This window comes from Lasioglossum baleicum, chromosome 14 (assembly GCF_051020765.1).
Source record: "Lasioglossum baleicum chromosome 14, iyLasBale1, whole genome shotgun sequence".
In the NCBI taxonomy this organism is placed as follows: domain Eukaryota; kingdom Metazoa; phylum Arthropoda; class Insecta; order Hymenoptera; family Halictidae; genus Lasioglossum; species Lasioglossum baleicum.
The window spans coordinates 3,914,650-3,930,627 of record NC_134942.1 but is presented as its reverse complement, the minus strand read 5'-3'; the positions used below and the strand labels follow the sequence as shown (position 1 = coordinate 3,930,627).

At 49.4% G+C, this 15,978-nt stretch overlaps 1 protein-coding gene across 6 annotated transcripts in view; it reads left to right on the top strand.

Annotated features, from left to right (window-relative positions):
* Positions 1-15,978, top strand: part of LOC143215710 (uncharacterized) — a 137,141-nt gene that overhangs the window by 15,896 nt on the left and 105,267 nt on the right. The window lies entirely within an intron of this gene.

Genomic DNA, 15,978 nt, shown 5'->3' with positions numbered 1-15,978 from the left:
AAGCGACGTTCACACGTCGCAGTCGCAAACCAAATTGATTTCCCCACCACCCTCCGACACCGGCATTTCCAATCTTTTCTCCGGCGACCCGCTTCGTTCGGCTTTAATTTGTACTTTCTGTCGGAGGCGACGACGAGCGACGACGAGCGCCGACAAGGAAACCTGCGAGAGAGGTCGCCGACCCTCTTTTGGGCGTGTTCGCGATTCCACATCATCTCCGAACACGTGGCCATTTTTGCAAAATTATCATCCCCTCCCTTTGTCCCTTGTCTAGAAAGTTGAATCGAGAAACATTATTCTTCAATCTCGCTCTTCAATTTCTTAGCAGACTGCAGAGTTCTATGTCAGGGTTGGGCATTAATCGATTAAAATTTTAATCGTGATTGATAGATTAATGTATACGATTAAAAAAGAAATCGACGAAAAATTGGCGATTGATTCAATCGATTGACGCAGTTAATCGTCAATCGTTGATTAAATGAAGAAATCGTCGAAAAATCGGCGATTGATTCAATCGATTGATTTATAATCGTCAATCGTTGATTTAAAAAAAAGGAATCATCGAAAAAAAATATAAAAGCACGTAAACAGAATTTGTATTATGGACCAAATGACAATCCTAAACTCAGTTTACATTTTTTTTCAGTATTCATGCAGTTCTGATTACGTTTAATAAGTATTTAATCGTTAACCACAATTTTGTAATGACTAAACGAGGAGATCAGTTGTTAATTGCGATTAACGATTGAAGTAGAAATTTAGTCGTCAAGCGTTGATTAAATTTTTGCCCAACTCTGTTCTATGTGAAATAAACATTTTTAACGCTTCATTTACGCAGTGCTAATTCGGAATATTTTGCATTCCTTAGTGAAAATAACAAGAACGTATTCATTCAAGTTTCCAGCGATTTTTTAAATAATGTAAACTCAAAGAAACAGATGTGTCTCAATAATCTCAAATCAATCTATACGTAAAGAAATGATTAAACTATGTCATATGAATTGATTTGTGTTCACGATAGAAATTACCGCTGTTGCTGGAAGATTCAGTAAAATAAATTCGACGCTGTAAGCCGTAGATGTTTGAAGCCTTACAAATGAATTTCTGGAACAAGTTAATAGACAACATGAAACAGAGTTGGTTCACGGTAAAGCGGACATAATTTTTAGCGAAATGAAAAATGCTTTGGGTAATTGGCCCTCTCAGGCTTCCGTCTCTTCCCGAAATTGAAACAGTTCCTTCGTGGTCGTCGAGTTTCGTCAGATGATGAACCGAGAGCTGCAGTAAACAGCTATTTTGAGGAACTTCAAGGAACGGAATTCCCGGAGGATGCGAAAGCAGTGCTCTGCGACGCTGGTTCAAGTCGTTAAAGTTCGAGGAGACTATATTGATGAATAAAAACCATTTAAAAATCCGAGTATCTCGAACGAAAATAATACCAAGTCTAAATACTGTCACGATGCGTGGAAACATAGTTCATTTGTCATGCAAATTGATGAGAACAATTTTTATTTTGCACACGGATCCACGGTCTATTAATAAGTTTCTTAACTTCGAAGTGACGATATTAGCCAAGGTCATGTCAAATAATTCTACGAGACATTCTCGCAGTCGTGCATATGCAGTTGTGCACGGGACCTTCAAGCCCACCCGAGGCTCCCCAAGTCTAAACGGGCGATAAGTAGCCACTAATACTAACGCGTGCGACGTCACGAACACACAAGCATGTGCGGAATTTAATATTTCATAAATTAAGCAAGACCGTTGCTAATCGTGGATAGGAAGAAGCCGATCAAAATGTTCCGACTTGTAACGCATCCAGAAATGATTGGAGAGTGCGTAGATAGTTCTGCAGGTGCACCCCGTCCGTTTCCCTAGAATCCGAGCTAGCGTCCGAGAGAGAATAGCCCAGAATTCGCGCGCAATTCCGTCGCCCCAGGTGGGGGTCAGGAGAGGAAGGAAAAAAGGAAACGAGCCACCCTCGGCAGGCGCAAAAAGGTGTTCCCTCCCCGTGAAAGAGTAACCAACCACTCCGGTCGGTCCGACTGGCCGTAAAACCGGAAAAAACCGCAAGTAGCGTCGGCAACGAGTGGGTACGTGTCCTCGCGAGCACGTCCACAGCTATGTTCCCCGACACGACTATCGAAAGAAGGGAGCGCGCCGAGCAGAACGTCTTTCAGAAAAAGAGTAACGATCCTGGCCGACCTCTCCAACCCCCTCCACGACGATAGCTCGTAAAACGAAAGGAAGTGTTCCTGCCGCGCGCCCGGTGCTGAGCGGACAGCCTCGAGGGGACAGGAGAGGCTATCGATCCACCGGAGAAACCTTTTTTCAATTCGACGTGACTCCACCTTCGAGGATCGACTCGTGTCGCTTGTACACCGGGCTCGTTAGAACAGCCGGCGACGTAATCAAAGCCCGTGGAGTGCAAGAAACCAAAAGTGATCGTTCGGTTGCATAGCTCATTCCGGAGGAAACACCTGGCTCGAGGCACGGGTCAAACTTACACGAGTCGGTCCCGGTCTACTGAAATTCACTTGAGCTACTGTGCAGACATCGCAAGTTGCCGAGGATCTGCTAACTCAATGGACGAGGGATCTAGGCTGCTAGTTCTACTGATGTGTTCTGAATTTTGAAAAACTACTGTAGCGTTCGGTGTTAAATTTACAAGAGTCAGTCACAATCTACTACATTCACTTGTCAGTTGAGCTACTGTACAGAGATCACAAGTTGCCGAGGATCTATTGGGTTGGCAAATAAATTCGTTCAGTTTTTTAGAGTCGAATAAATCACAAAAAACGAACGAACTTATTTCCAACCCAATACAAACTCAAAGGGACGGGGGATCTAGGCTGCTAGCTCTTCCGGCGTGTCCTGAATTTTGAATGACAGTACAGTAGTGCTCGGTTAAATGCACGCTTGCCAGTTCCCTGAGCTACTACAGAGAGATCGCATAGTGTTTCGCGAATATCTCGGAAGCTTTGCGAGATCGCCGGTGACGAGAGCAGAGGAAAAAATTGTTCGGAACATCGATTCCTACAACGTATCCAAAAATGATCGAAATCGGAGGATAGGTAGCTGTTCCGCGGACTGCCGCTGGCGCGAAATTGTCGAGGAAAAGAAAGCCCCGGAGCTAGAGAAGGAGAGACAGAGAGAAGGGATTCTTGAACTCGCATTTTGCGCAACTATTCCGAAGTATGCACAATGGATCCGAAATTCTTATTTATCCCGCGGAAGCGGCGTTGCTTGGCGGCCGCGCGATCCCGCGGGCCGAAATTATAGAAACCGATTCCCCGGAACTGAGAAAGTACCCGGCCGAGAGAGTCGACGCCGAGAAGGAAACTTTCCACCGGGGAACTTATTCCTCGGTGAAATTTCAAGACTGTCTGTAGTAGAAGATTCTTTGCCCCGGTGTGCTTCGACGAACGCAACAATGCTGCGGAATAACTTACGACGGTTCCTCCTTTTTTCCTCTCTCTCTCTCTCTTCCCCCGCTCCTCGTCTACCCGATCCCCCTCTCCCAACTTAACACTCCTCTCCTCTCGCGTTCCCTTCTTTCGCGATTTCTGCTTATTTCCCGGCGCAGGGAAGTGCCTCTTCTGTCGGGTCGAAAAGAATTCTTCTCGCTCTTCGAGCCTCGAAGCTGCGCGCGCGGGGGTGGCGAGCGAACGCGCGTGTGAAACAAGCTGCGAGAAGACCAGGCCGCGTGGCACGACTTCGCGTCATAAAGCGGAGAACGATTATTCCCTCTCGCGACAGCCAGCTTTATACTCGAAAGTGGCAGTCCGCCTTTGACGCATCGCCGCCTGGAATCGCCAGGTTGCCCCGAGCACCTCCCGCTCACTTCGTAATCGCGAGCACACACACAAAAATTGTCCGCGACAAGTATCACGCGAACCATCATCATCGACGCTCTCTTTTCACCCTGGAAAACCGCCGGCGTCGATCCCTTTTCCTCCCGGAAGAGGGTCGCGACGTCGCTGTCCCTCTTTTGAATGCACTTCAGCTCCACTTGCAAGCTTTTGTACTCGAAGCTGTTTTGACTCCGAAATTGAGAAGGGAAATGGAATTCTATTGAATTCTGAAATTTCATTCGATCCAGGACGTTTCAGGAACGACGGGAAGTCAATGCGAGCTCGTTTACTTATACTGTACTTCTGTCTTCGGTGATTTATGAACAAGCACCAATCGCATTGTTCAGAAAATAAATATTTGAGAGACACGGTCGTTTTAGGTTAATGCCAAGTTTACGATTACTTAAAAACTCGTCATTGGGATTCGTACGCGATTTAGAGTTCAAGGAATAATCTTTTAACTCTGCAATTTTCATCGCAATTATTACTTCGATTTCGTGGAATTTCGGGGGATGATTGCTCGCCGGTGAACGCGTTAACAATCGTTATTGCCGACGATGATGAAGTCGGGTCTTTCCGGTGCGATGATCGTTGGGAACGAGCGATCGACAGCATCGAGTCTTGCCATTTATCCGCGAAGTTATAGATCACGTGTCGCGTCCTGTTCCGCGGTGTTGGAGTGCGCGATTCCAGCAGCCGGTCGAATAAACAAATAAAATACAGCCAGGCGAGATCGCGACAATGGACAAGCGTTGATCGTCCGCCGCTCTTTCCCTCGGCTCCCCCCGCGGCGGAATTCATTTGCGCCGACCAGCGCGCGCGATGCGAGAGAGAGCACCTGTCGATTTCGCGTCTGTTTTCGAAAAATCCCGGGATCGCGAGGATTCAATTTAGCGGGCCGGGATGTATAATCGCGGCCGGCCGCCCGTTTCAATTTCGACTCGCGATAAAAGTCGCGATACACGCGTTTACAGGGACGCGCGATCATCGCGGAAACACGCCGCCGCGCTCTCGTACGTTCGTTCGTTCGCGCTCTCGTGCTCTCGCGCGGCCTGCACACCTCCACCCGGAGTTTAATTAAGGCGGAACCCGTTCGACGGACGTTTCCATCGGCTGCGAGTCGCGAGAACGCCAAGTTGAAATATTCAGGAGACGCGGTTTTTCGGTGTTCAGCAACGGCGCCTGCAAGCGGGTGGTTTGCTTCTCTGCCGGGAAATCAATTCGGTTCCGTCGCGCGGATCGGCCGGCAAGACTCGCGTGGAGACCAGCCTTTCGGGCTGACTACCCTCGCAAAGGTGAGTCTCGATACAGGGTGGCCACGAAATCCTCGCACGGAGATCCTGCGTGCAGGAATCAGTTGAAGAGGAAGAGCTTCATTTTTTGGTTGACCCTCCCGATCGTATAAAAGACACCATGGGGGGTTACTTACTCCTTTCATTGTTTCAATAAAAACGCACTTTAAAATCGTGTTCGCACTTTAAAATAATGTTTCGCCGGATCAAATGAAACAAAGATCGTTTCATTTCACGTCTCCAATCACGCGCACACACTAGCGTACGAGAACGAAGTTCCTGAGAAAACGACGGAGCCGCGGAAACGATTTTGCAGATTGGCATTCGGGCGTGCGTATTTTTATCCTCATCAGTCGATGACATGTCCAATAGCGCTCCCCTTTGTCTCTAGCCGTCAGACGTCACCGATTCGCCAGCCAATGGGAAACACAATCCACTGCTTGACAGCATCGCGCGTCCCTCGAATCGAGCGGTGCTCTAACGAGGGAAAAATCGAGAGAGCCGTCTTACCGATCAACCAAATCTCTCCCGAAGAATCAACGAGAACAACATTGTCCTGATTCAGGAGGAATCATCCCTAAGCGAGATCGACAGTCGAGCGCGGCGGCGATTTTCTCGTTTTCCTGGTCGGTGGCGGATCCGCGGCGAGCCGACTCGCTAAAACTAAAACTTTTCCCATTTAACTGGTACCCGCCGCCCCGTCTCTCGCCGGCTCGCGAGAAGCTACGTAATGCCGCAAGATTTATAGAAAAGCGCGGCGAGTCTGATTTTCCAAGATAATAACTTCCAGCCCCGCGCCGGGGATGCTTCTTCCACCGCGAACAATCAGACTTTGCACTTTGTTTCGAGCTGCCTCTTGCGAATCGTTTCTCGAAGATCATACGCGGGACACGCGGAGAGACAATTCTCGGGGGTTGTAATCAGCTGACGCAAACTATTGTAGGCTAAGTGGTGTTCTTATGGGTCCGGGGTGAGCGGGGATGTTCACACATGGTCCTCGCACGCGTAGTAATCTCCGTACATCTACCGTTTCATTTTATAATACAGTGTTCCCGCGATTGATGTTACTTTCGGGTACGCGGATGATGTGACTGTTTTATCTCTGCTACTAGAGGTTTGCCCCTTGGGCGGTCGATCGCGCTACAGAGAGATTAAGGCAATAGGGTGTTTAAATTGGGGTTTTATGATACTCGATGTACCGTAAGGAGCATAACTGATTCAACACACTTCGAATCAGAATAACTTTTTTACGAGTGGAGCAAACGACTTCAATTTCTCTGTAAGGCTAGAAGAATTGGTTTAGTAAATGACGTTTAAAAAATATTTTGAAAAAATGCATTTGGTCGGAATTGCAAAAGGAAATAGTAAAAATTGATTTTTACTACGTTTTTTAGCTGGACCAATAACGGAAATTTAAAAGATTTGTTTGGTCAACTCGTATAAATGATATACGCTCTGAAAATTTCATTGAAATTGGTTAATCGGTTTACGAGCTATAAACGAACAAAAGTGGTAGAAAGGCCGAAGATCTTGAAAAATTGCAATTTTCCGTTTAAATGACAATCGATCAGCTACAGAGACTTCTTGCATAAAATCCGCAGTCTACCTATCGCTAGACTGTGGATCTTTATGAAAATAAAAAATGTTCGCATTGATTGCAGCACACAGGAGCCAAATAAAAATTGTGTTCTCCTTATAAATATTCTTAAATATCATTGACGTCCTTAAATACTTTTAACATGTCCACCGTTTTAAATTGTACATTCCTATTCTTGTCATAAATACATGAGGATCCTCAGTCTACTCATCACCCTCTCGGAAACATGCCTGCGAGGATCGCCAGCTGGTGATCTGGTGCGTTCATCTCCAGAAGTCGTGTCAATGTGGCGGACACTGTGGTTGCACGGACGACTTTGGTCGATCAACTGAGTCGTTCGACCGAAAGTTGCCTAATGTGAACGGGGTTTAAGAGGTCACGTTCATCCCCTACCACAGACTGCCGAAATCGTCGGACTGTCTTCTCGTCGTATAAATCTGTTGCGTATCAGAAACGAAGAAGAGGAAGACGAGTCGGTGGATGGTGGAGAATAAAGTAGCATTTTTAATTGGACACGATAATTACTGGCGCAAAGAAACGCCGAATGGCGTCGCGGAACAGCGTCGAACGACCAGCTTTGTCTCCGGGGAGAGGGACTCGGGGAGCTGTCGCGAAATAACTTTCATTACAGAATCAAGTATGGAGAAACTTGGTAATCCCGGGTAAACAGAGGGTTAAGGGTCTCGCGTTCTCTCTGCGACGTGGCGAGAAAGAGAGGGATGAAAGGGGTGTGGGAGGACGAGAGAGAGAGACAGATAGAGAAAGAGAGAGAGATCGTCTACGATGGGGGGAGGAGTGAAAACGGGACAGGTATAGGCCGGTATTTGTGCGTGTCGTGGAGGGGGTAGGGGGTGAAAAGGCCGCGGGGGAGGGCGGCAGAGGGGGTGGAGGACGACTGTCGCGAGAACAGCGGGGGTTGCATAGGCTTCGATGGCTAAGGGACGTATACAAAAGTATGATAAAGGGGCTGTGGCTGGTGGGGTGGATCGCGGAAAGGGGGTGTTCTCGGTGACTCGTCGGAGGAAACGGTGGGGGTAACGGCGGCGATAGGGGGTGGCCCTCTCTGTGCCGGAGCGGCGGTGCCAGGGTTGGTGGGAGCGGAGAAAAGGGATTGTTTGAGAGCATCGACGACCAGACGGGGCCACTTGCCTCCGTTCGACACCCTCTTACGCGCCTACCCAACCCCGCTCGCTCCCTCTCTCTCGCTCTATCGCTCTTTCTCTCTCTCCGCCGTCTCACTGACGTCACGGGCCAGCATACTTTTAAACGAATAATGCAAATTGATTTTGCGATTGCCGTCACAGTTTGCGCGGCGACGATGGCCGACGATGCCGCCCTGTGCCGGCCGTCGAACGCCGTTCCAGATACCTCGAACCCACCCTCTCGCGAATTAACCTTAGGGGCTACCTTCAGGGACAACGATGAGACTCCGCGCCGTCGGAAATCGATTTTTGAAAGATAGTACTCGAAGCTTGCAGTGTACATACCCTGCTCTGAAAACTCACAATGGCGTTTCATTCGATGGGCCTTCCTTTGTGACGAAAAATGGGTTCGCAATTTTCACTGGCACTCTATCATGCTTTGCGAGCTTCGCAATGGAGATGCGTGAACAATTACTGCGCGGAATATTTGCGTTGTTCACGGGGGGAGAAGGTATTTTATCGTACTCGTTCTCCTGAAAGAAATTGTGCTCTCGGAGATCAACCCCAGTGGCCAGACGTGCATTCCAGACGCAGTGTTTTAAGATTGTTTTAGGGAGTGCCGTCGATACGATTTTTTCAAGTTGGAAATCTTACGTTTCGAACACCAATGAAGGGGTAAACCGATCCCGTTAAACGAGAAGATCGAATCGCGTATCAAATTAGCAGACGTACGGCCGACGTTCCGGCGGATAAAGTCCAATAACATCGTGTTTTCGTGTTCAAAACGCCGTGGCGTTTCCCGGTAACGAATTTACAGAGACGTCGATAACTTTTCACGAGCGTAACGAGACTTTTTTGTTCCTCCCCAGCCACCCCTTCCATTCCGTGCTTGTATATTTTTTTTTATTATTCATCAGTCGACAACCTCATTGTTGAACTGGTTCCGTATACGTTGTTGCGACCGCGATCCCGGTATTTACTGCTCGCAACAATGGCAATCGACTTCGCGTTCGTGCGCGTCCGCTCCGCTACGTGGGTGTAGCTCTCTCTCCTTTTCTATCTCTCTCTCTCTTTCGAATATCAGAACGTTTTGTCAGCGAACACGCGGAATCGAGCCACGGTATCCCGATGTTTATTTGGTATTTTAAGGCACGCACTCGAACAGCCCCGGCGACTCGCATTTTCCCAATGGTTTCCCTCTTGGATTTTCCCCCGATCGATCCATCCCGAATTAATCAGGGCCTGTTGCCTCGGAAAATACGTCGCAGGGCTCACCTTTCCGCTCCCAATGAGATGCATATTTCCCAGACATTTTGTAGCTTGAACATGAATGCACCTTGCTGAATCCCGCTGCTAATTTATTGCTACATTCGGAACGCAATATTTCCGAAACGATAGGCGTCTTTCGTAGCCTCTTCGGTCGAACTCCACCGAAATCGAAATTTTGTAACACTGTATTTGAAGTCAATCTGGGGCTGCAGTTTGTTATTTAAATTGGAATATTTTTGAGTGGAGTGTTTCTTCTATTTGATGGACGATGAGACCACCATTTATTATTTCAAGATTTCTGGAAATGGTACTTTCCATATTCCTGTTTCTGGAAGAATTGAACTTAATAGGGGTGTGCGAGATCCCCGAAAATATACGGGATCCCGCGAAGAAAATATCTGTGATTCCCGACATTTTGAAGTTTCTCCATACTTCCAGTAATTACAAGAATCTGAAAGCCATTGTGTTCTCGAAGATTACATATCTTATTAGACGGGAATGTTTATGTTAGTAATATTGCAGAAAGTAATTGTGAATAACGATACTTTCGGGAATCCCAAATGTTATTCTACATCCCGTATATTCTCGGGAATCCCGAATATTTTCGGGAATCTGGCCCACCCCTAGCGCTTACGAATTAAACAAGTTGGGAAAATATGTAAGCAGTAAATTAAGAGTTGGAGATTACTGATAGTGTTTCGCACTATTCTTACATGGCAATTCTCGCACAAAGCTTTCTAAAAATGGTACTGTTCACTGCCACGTTTCAGAAGCGGACAAAACGCTTAAGAATCGACAGGACTAATAAAACGTGATAAATTGGGGGTGGAAGGGTTAAACGTACGAACAGTCTGCACATTAGCAAGGGTGTTTCGCGACGCTGCGCGCTGGCATCTCGCGAATTTCCCGTTTCGCAGGAATTTCCGATGCGGGAGGCGTTTCCGTTCGAGGCGTGACCTTCGATCGGTCCTAATGCATTCGTCGGGTCGGATCCTCCGCGGATTACGTTTCGACGGGGTATACGACGGCAGCCGACTAGAACGAGAGATACGGAAAGCCTCTCTCTCTCTCTCTCTCTCTTCCTGCGCGAGAGATGCCATTATCTCATGTGCGCGTCCCGCCGAAATTAAAATTTATACGGGCGCGCGACGGCTGTGCAAATAGAGCGATGCATCATTTCGCCGGCGCGTCGACGCCCGCCTGCCGTCGTCGACGAAGCAACGGACACCGACGCGATGGAAGTCGGGAAATAAGAGAAGCGAACACCACCCCCCCGATGATTCCACGGGAAAATTTCTCCGAGCACCGTTCGATACTCCCGCGCGGAAATCAATTTACCGGAAGTTTGATGAGCCTGCCTACAGACTTCCCGCGCCACGAGAAACGTTTCATCCCTTACCGTACCGATTCTATGCCGACGGGAACGGCGGTGCCTGAATTGGCAATCGTTTTTCAAAATTCATCCCTCTCAGCAACAAAAATACCAGTGCCTTTATAACTTACGAAAATTATGAACAGGTCTACAAATCAGTTTCGCGATTAATTCGACACCCTTCGCGGTGCATTCGTGAGTCCAACAATTATAAAATAAAAAATCGAACGAAGCAACGTCGTGAACAGGTTGAGAAATCGCGCAGCGCCCCTTGCGAGCGCGATCAGCGAGCGCCGAAAAAGTTGAGGATCGAGGAAAACAAAGGGATCGGTGGCCGTGCAAAACGCGATGGCGGATAATGTCGGGGAAAGTCTCTCGCTCGGGGCGAGACCGACTGGAAATTGAAAGGAAAACCGAGGCGCGCGGGGGCGGGCACGGCTGCGAAGGGTTTGACGCGGTGGCGAGGGCCATCGAGTGCCGTCAGGAGATCACTGTAAACGAAACTAAACGGTACACTCGTTTCGAGCACGGCTCCCGACGTTCGTACGTCAATTATTTAAATGCCGTGTCGTCGAGGTGGTACCTGGAAGCGTTTCCAGCTATACTGTATCTCTCTGTTTCTGTCTCTCTGTGACTCTTTCACACCCCCTCTCTCTCTCTCTCTCTCTCTCTCTCTGACTTGCTTGCTTCCTCTACTCGTCGACGATTGACACCGCGCCGCGCCGATTAATGATACATGAACCGCGCCTCTGTTAACACGACGTGAAAAGCGTTCATTTACCGGCGCGCGGAACAATTAATTGATCGGTGGAAGACAGCCGGCCGATCGACGCACAGAAATAGCGTGCTGCGAGCGGATTCGATGGAACGGTCGGGAGTTCGATCGACGAACCGGACTGGCCGGCCGGGTTAATCGAGAGCGTTGTAAAACGACACTTTGTTGCGGGATTAAGTGACGCGTGCACCACGGCTGCGAATTTACTAGCGCCCCGGTCAATTATTGTTGGCGACGACTCTATCGGAAAACCGCCGAAAACGCTGTTTTCAATCCGTCCGCGGTCTTCCCGCCGCTCGAACGATTTTTCCAAAAGCAAAATCTAAAGAAGTACTCTATCCGTGTCGCGCAGGAAGTCCCTCGAGACCAATAGTTAGACGATGACGTCACACACTTCAGCCAATAATTCGGCTAGAACCGAAAGTGCCAGCGGAATGATCCAATCGGACCGCTTGCTGACGCATTCCTTTCGAATTCCTGCCACAGGAGACTTCTCGCGAGTCACGGAGAGTCCAGAAGCCACATTTCCGAGAAACCATCCATTTCCTCACGGATGAAGGATCAGGGATTTTCAGTATAATTGAAAATGAAATAATGTAATTGATTTCTGAAGCGAAATTCTTAGATGATGTTATTCGTTGGCTGACAATTGAAATTGCTGTTGAAGAATCCATTGAAAAGTCTTCAGCCGTGGACTCGTAAAAATGATAGAATAACCACCGGTTGGTAATTCGTTAGGAGTGATCACGTCTGAATAAATTATATTGATTAGAATGCGCTCCGATTCGTTCAGGGAAAAATGAAGTTCGTTGAATGTCGTTTGAGGTCAGACATTTTGTATACGGCAACAACGTTAACAGCACGTCGTTTTAACGTGTCTCGCTAACAGGCTTAAAAGTTCGGGGCTCTAAATTGAGGAGTGGTGGGAGGAAGGACAAGGGCCAATAGGAATTCTCGAATAGGTATTGCCAAGAGGGTCGGGCTATGACTCAGGATTAGCAGGTACATAATAGTTTCAAGGGCCGAATGAGTAATTCTGTGTAGAAGATAGGAACGAAAGTTCCGAGCAAGCTTATCTGAAACCGCCCGACAAGCCAAAACATTTCCGAATCCAGAGTAGCATTCAACGGTGTAACGAAAGCGTTGTTAGGCGATCGTTTAAAATTTCATAGTGGGTTCAAGGCTGTCTCTGCCAGTGGGAGCCGCCGCGAGGTTCGCGTTCTGAGCAGTGGTAGCGCGCAAAAAAAAAAAATGCAAGGAAACAGGCTCTTGTTCAGCGGGAAAGATATCCGGCCCGTAATCAGTCGACCGCAGTGTCTCTCGTTTCTGGTTTCTCGTTCGAACATCCATTTCGCAACGCAGCCCGGCCACGGTTCCCTTTGGAATTTCAAGTACGAAATAATTTAATCCTTCGCCTTTCCTTTATTCTTGGCGCGGCGGAGTAGAAAGGTTAAATAGATTAATTGCTTAGGTCGGATCGATCGAGTATGACAGGGTGGTTCTCTCTCCTGTTCTCTCTCTCTTTCTCTCCCTCTTCGGTGCCCCTTCTCCGAAGCCGGAGCTCGCGCTTTATTCTTTTTTTCCTGCGCCTGGAAATTGCTATCGCTTTGAGAATTAAACCTGGACTCGGTTCACTCGCTGCGAACGAACAAAAGGGAGTGGGGCGGCGGAGGAAACGGCGGGAAGGAACGAGACTGGGGGGCAGGGAGAGGAGAAAGGAAGAGGGGGGTGGCGGCGGGTGGCGGTGGTGTGGGAGGCCGAAGGGGGTGGGATGGTGGGGGATAGCCATAACGATGATGCTCGTTATTCGAAAAAAGAAAGAAGAAAATATATCGCTGCCGAGGACTGTGATGAACGAGAAAGCAGAAGGCCGCGCCTGATATCGTTTTTTCGCTTTAATAAATCCCTCCTTCCGCCCCTCCTCCGTCCACCCGCACACTTTTTACTTCCTACGATTTTATTCCCGATGGCACTCGAACGTCCGTCGGTGCCCCCCTCCTGATTTCCCCTCTGCTCGCTCGGCCAACAAACCGTCCGCGTCCAGAGTCGCGTTACAAAGCCCCTCGTAAGAAAAGAGCTGCCTTCTAATCAAAATTCCTTTCCGTAACGTGATAAGATACGCCGTGCGTCGCTCTTGTCGCGCGTTGTCGTTGTCGTCGTTCCGTAAACTCTGTGCAAGAGAAACCGTCGCGAGACCGGAAGCTCCGAAAGCGCACGGTTTCTCTCTCTCTCGCTCTCTCTCGGCTCTGGTGGCCCGGTCCCCGAGAATTATCGCGGGCCAAGATAACTCGCTAACTGCGATACAACGGGAACACACGACACGCCGTGAATTTCGCGCGCGAAAAATACCCCCCGCTCTCTCTCTCGCGGAAACCGAGCGCCGATAACAAACCAGCCAGTCGACCGACCCTTAAATCGATCGCGACCCCGATGCTTCCCGCCGCGCGTCCACGTAGTTTCACTTTCCCTTTCTCCCTTTCCCTGTAGGGCTTCCAGTTGACGCACCAGAGGAGAGGGGTGGCCCACAACGCTCCGCCGCGACGAAATATAATCCCCGGAGAAGCTTCTTGCAGCCACTTCCGCCCGGAAGTCGAACGCACGCCGGGAACAAGATACGAGTCACATTTTCTGCCTTTTTTCTTCGCTCTCTCTCTCTCTACTCTTTTTGAAACCAGGCGGGTTTCGTTTTGTTATCTGAACGCATTCTCGTGCGGAAGTCTCGATATGAATGTTTAATTCGGTCAGCCATCATACCGGTGTCGCCCCCACTTACATGGCCAGTAGACTGCGGATTTTTGTGCGAAACAAAAATTGTTTTATGCTAGTTATCACACGCAGAAATTCATTGAAAATGTATTTTTCCATTCTATCGCGTTCATAAGTCGAAAATAGAGTAATTCAGAGATTCTTCGAACGGCCTCGTAGTTTAGATAAAATTCGAAAGTGATTCTGCATAGAATGCAGAGTGAGAATTGTCTGCATCAATTGCAAGAACAAAAGAAACTTATACTTCACGGTAAAATAGAAAGAAAAGTTCTTCTATTAGAGATCTTCTTGCTATCTGGCAGAAATAGGCGTGTCTGATCACCGCTGTCCGTTTCTACTTGGCCAATTGTCGCGGGTCTCGCGTTCCGCGGCAATTACAGGAAACGCGGGCGGTATCCAATTTTTTAAAAAGCAAGAAGAAGCAGCAATTGCAAAAGGAGAACGGTCGCCAGGTGTTCCAAGAGAGGCGGAGAGACCTAGCGAGCGAGCTAAAGAGAGAGAAAGAGAGAGAGCGAGCGAGGGATGCGGGTAGTACAGCAGTTACATCGTTTTACGAGAGCACTCGCCGCGGCCGTTTGCTTTTTCGCGTGTACGATCGTGTGTCCGGCTTGGGTGCGTTTAATACCTGATTCCGTGGAGAGCGGAAAGAAATTGGCGCAGCTGCGCGGGCGCGATGGCAAACGCGCGCAGAGTGTAACGTTACAGGCCGGCGTGCAGTGTTACATGGTCCGCGAGCAGCAATCTACGGGAGATCGCGGCCGCGCGGGTTCCCTGTGTAACACGAAACTGCGAGAGAGATTTTCTTCTCTCTCTCCCGGCGAGAGGAGCGGCTCTCTTCCCTACGATTAATCGGCCGCCACCACCCATCAAATCCACCTTATCGATGATTAACGAGCCTGCCAATTAGTTGATCGTTCCGGTGTTTATGGGGCCGAGAATTAGTTGCCTGTGCTCTGCCGTCTTATTCGTCGCTCTCGCCCCGCGATTCGGCAATTACGCGCGCGGAAGCCCCATGGAATATCCCACCGTCCCCCCGTACCGTCCCGCTACTCTCTTTCTCTCTCTCTCTCTCTCGCTCTCTCGGCCACCTCCTCCTTCACCTCCCGTTGCAGTCCTCTCTCGAAACGAAGAATCGATCCGGCGTGTTCGCGTCTCTCGGTTCGCTCCCCCTGAAAAAAGGAGAGGCAGAAGAATCGAAGAAAAAAAAAAGAAAAAATGAAAGAGAAAGAGAGGAGTAGGCGGTGGAGGAGGAGGAGTAGGAGGAAGAGCCGCCGGCTGGCTGGCCCGGGTGGGAGCGGGTGCGGGAGAGTCGGAGCGAGAGCGAAAGAGCGTATAGAGCGCGCATAGAGAGAGAGAAAGAGGGAGCGCGCTAGGGAACGGGGCAGAGAGAGAGACCGAGGAAGAGCGAGAAGGCGGCGGTGGTACGGTGTGCTCCTTCTCGAGGCGGTGCAAGATGGATTTCCGCGAAGTTCGAGCGGGCCTTAACTCGCGAAAAATGTCAAAGCGAGTAGAAGAATAGCCGCCTGGCTGGCCAAGACGGCCGAGCAGGCGCGGCGGGTGAAGCGGATAACTGAAAAGGGGGCGGCCGGAGGTGGCCTCCAAGACGAAGCATCATCATCCTCGTCGGCCTCTGGCAGTCATCGTCGTTGTCGTAGATACGTGCGCGCCGCGCCGGTTGTCCGTTTGCGTCGCGTGTATACGTGTACCCGCGTACTTAAGATCCAAAAGCACGGTGAAGGGGGGTGCCGCCGTGTGCCGAGACCCCTGTGTCGTGTGGGGGGTGCGGAGGCTAGGAGGGAGGGAGGGCGAGAGAGCTAGACTCCGCGGGGAAGAAAACGAAGTAGGGGTGAAGACGAGCGCGACGGGGAAGCGGGGCTGATTGTATGACGGAGGGGTACCGGCGACGGCACG